Source organism: Pyrus communis, chromosome 4 (genome assembly GCF_963583255.1).
Source record: "Pyrus communis chromosome 4, drPyrComm1.1, whole genome shotgun sequence".
Taxonomy (NCBI): domain Eukaryota; kingdom Viridiplantae; phylum Streptophyta; class Magnoliopsida; order Rosales; family Rosaceae; genus Pyrus; species Pyrus communis.
Genome location: NC_084806.1, coordinates 15,146,600 through 15,149,681, shown reverse-complemented (window position 1 = coordinate 15,149,681; position 3,082 = coordinate 15,146,600). Strand labels below are relative to the sequence as shown.

Below are 3,082 nucleotides of genomic sequence, written 5' to 3'. Positions count from 1 at the left end.
CCATAGTAAAAAAAAAAAAAAAAAAAAAAAAAAAAAAATAGGATTAAAATCTTTGTGGAGAAGTCCATTAGAAATTACGCCCAAAACTAAAATTTATGTCAACTCTCAGTTACTAATGCACGTGAGTCTTACGTGTGAGGTTAATTTGTCATTATATATCGCCCCTATGTCGTGGAAGGTGTTCTTTCCTGCTTCTTTCTTGCAAATTTTGATTAAATATGAGCAAAGAACAGCTTCATCATTGCCTTCTCTTCGTTCCCTTCCAAATCGAAATTCAAAACTCTAATGTATTACTAAATGCCCCTTAATTGTTTGCCCTAATCCTCTATATATTCGTACTTTTCAGTCTCTACAATCACCAGAAGGATAAAGCCTAGATTTCAATGAGGGTTCTGTTAAAACATGAACATGATGCATTTTCAACAACAATAAAATTTCATGAGTTTACAAAATTAACCTCATACATGAGGCTTCCTTGCAAGATATTAACGGAACTTTCAATTTTGGATGTAATTCCTAACGGCTAATGGACTTCACCAAAAGTTTGTGGGTAATAGGTAGATTTTATTTTATTTATTTTCGTATTACCTCTCTCATAAGTATAATGTATTTTATCAACCTATGGTGTATGTATCTGTTAACCCTAAAATTGAAAACATCATCGATGACAATCTCATTCCAATTCCATATCTCATCCAAACTAGTATACTAGACCAAGAACTTCAAGTCTCAAAAGTAATCTAGATTAATCACATAAGATGAAATGATTGAGATATCAATCATTTTGTGTTGTGTTCTTCCACTTCTAAGGAAGTGAATCCTACGAACAGAGTGATTTGTCGTGCGGGTCGAGTTTAGGTTGGATCATATTACCTATCCATTTTAATGAGTGTTTATACTACACGACCTGTTAAGATATCGAGTAGGGGTGGGCACAGGACAGGGCGGACCCAATTTTGAAGGAACCAAACTGGACCTGTTTTAAAATGTAACAGGGCGTGGAAGGCCAGGTATAAGCTTCAAGAACTTAGGAACCGAACCTAACCCAACTCATTTGGTTCGAGACAGGTCCACGGATCCAATCACTTTTTTTCTTCTTTTTTTTTTTGTTAGAACAAATTACTGGAAACCAAATTTGAAACTCAAAACATCAGATTACAGGGTGGCTGGCAAATTCAAAATTCATAGTCATACATTAGAAATCTCAACCAATATCCCACGTCTACATCATATAATAATAGGAATCAAGAACTATTAATTTTATCACAATCAGTGCCAGTTTTAGGGTTAAAAACTTGAGTTAAAAACCACAACGAAATTAATTTAAGCACAAGCAGTTTGAAAGTACAACCACAAAGAATTTTTTGAGTTAAAAACTTCAAATTTCACCATGTCTGCAAATTTACACAATACATAAAATAAAATAAAAAAATCTTCAAGCTAACCTGATCCTTTGGACGTTCAGCGTGTCTGCAAATTTACACAATACACAATTTCCCAATTCAAACATTAAGAAATGCTCAATTGAATGCCCAATTCAAACATTTAAGAAATACCCAATAAGGTCAGAGATTGCAGAAAACCCTCAATTCCTAAATCTAGAAAATTAATCAAAGAGAATAGGAAATTGCAGATAACCGTAAATCGCTAAACCCAGAAAATTAACCATAGTTAACAATTAAGGATTCAGAAATTATGTTACCTGAAATTGGGAGGAGATGAGATGAGGGTGGCCGATTTTGATTTGCATAATGATGGTGTTGTTTTCGTCGACGGTGATGGGTGGTCACTATTGGGCCAGAAGATGGTGATGGATGGCTGCTGTCGAGGACTCGACACGAGCTCGAGTCACGACTGAATGAGAGGGGAAAACTGAATGACAAACCATGGGGAAAAAAAATCCAACGCTGGAGAGTTTTGGAACTTGATTAATCATATATTAATCCAATCCATTATCCCATGATAAAAATGGGCCGGGCCGGGGACCCATTCCCTCTTATTTGTAGACCCGCCTCGCCCCATTCCGTTGTCTTTCAAAATTTTGTACTGCCCCAAACCGCATATACATATCCCGACCCACAGGTCTAGAACCTGTTTGCTCACCCCTAATATCAGGTATGTCATGAAAACACATGCACACAAAAATCATGACATGAATGCCGTGTCTACTTACGCGTGTTGTGACATCCCACATCGCTCAGGGGAGTGATCCTTAAATGTATATTCTCATCCCTACCTAACGCGAGGTCTTTTGGGAGCTCACTGGCTTGGGGTTCCATAGGAACTCCGAAGTTAAACGAGAGGGGGGCTAGAGCAATCCCATGATGGGTGATCCACTGGGAAGTTGATCGTGAGTTCCCAAAAACAAAATCGTGAGGGAATAGTAAGCCCAAAGCGGACAATATCGTGTTACGGTGGTGGAGCTGGCCTGGGAAGTGATCCGCCCAGGGCCGGGATGTGACAATTGGTATCAGAGCCTAATCCCTGGCCAAAAATGTGTCGATGAGGACGTCAGGCCCCTAAGGGGTGTGGATTGTGACATCCCACATCGCCCAGGGGAGTGATCCTTAAATGTATATTCTCATCCCTACCTAGTGCGAGGCTTTTTGGGAGCTCACTGGCTTGGGGTTCCATAGGAACTCCGAAGTTAAGCGAGAAGGGGGCTAGAGCAATCCTATGATGGGTGACCCACTGGGAAGTTGCTCGTGAATTCCCAAAAACAAAACCGTGAGGGAATGGTAAGCCCAAAGCGGACAATATAGTGTTACGGTGGTGGATTGGGCCCGGAAAGTGATCCGCCCGGGGCCGGGATGTGACAATCCACCCCCATTAGGGGCCCGACGTCCTCATCGACACATTTTCGACCAGGGATTAGGCTCTGATACCATATGTCACATCCCGACCCCGGGCAGATCACTTCCCGGGCCCGCTCCACTACTGTAGCACGATATTGTCCGCTTTGGGCTTACCATTCCCTCACGGTTTTGTTTTTGGGAACTCACGAGCAACTTCCCAGTGGGTCACCCATCATGGGATTACTCTAGCCATCTTCTCGCTTAACTTCAGAGTTTCTACGGAACCT

General features: G+C 41.0%; 1 long non-coding RNA gene across 1 annotated transcript; it reads right to left on the bottom strand.

Moving 5' to 3' along the window:
• Positions 1–1,295: 1,295 nt before the first annotated feature.
• LOC137733025 (uncharacterized) lies at positions 1,296–1,894 on the bottom strand. The gene is made up of 2 exons (XR_011068364.1): positions 1,703–1,894; positions 1,296–1,470 (listed from the first exon to the last, which is right to left on the bottom strand). It is a non-coding gene; the product is annotated as an uncharacterized lncRNA (long non-coding RNA).
• Positions 1,895–3,082: the final 1,188 nt, after the last annotated feature.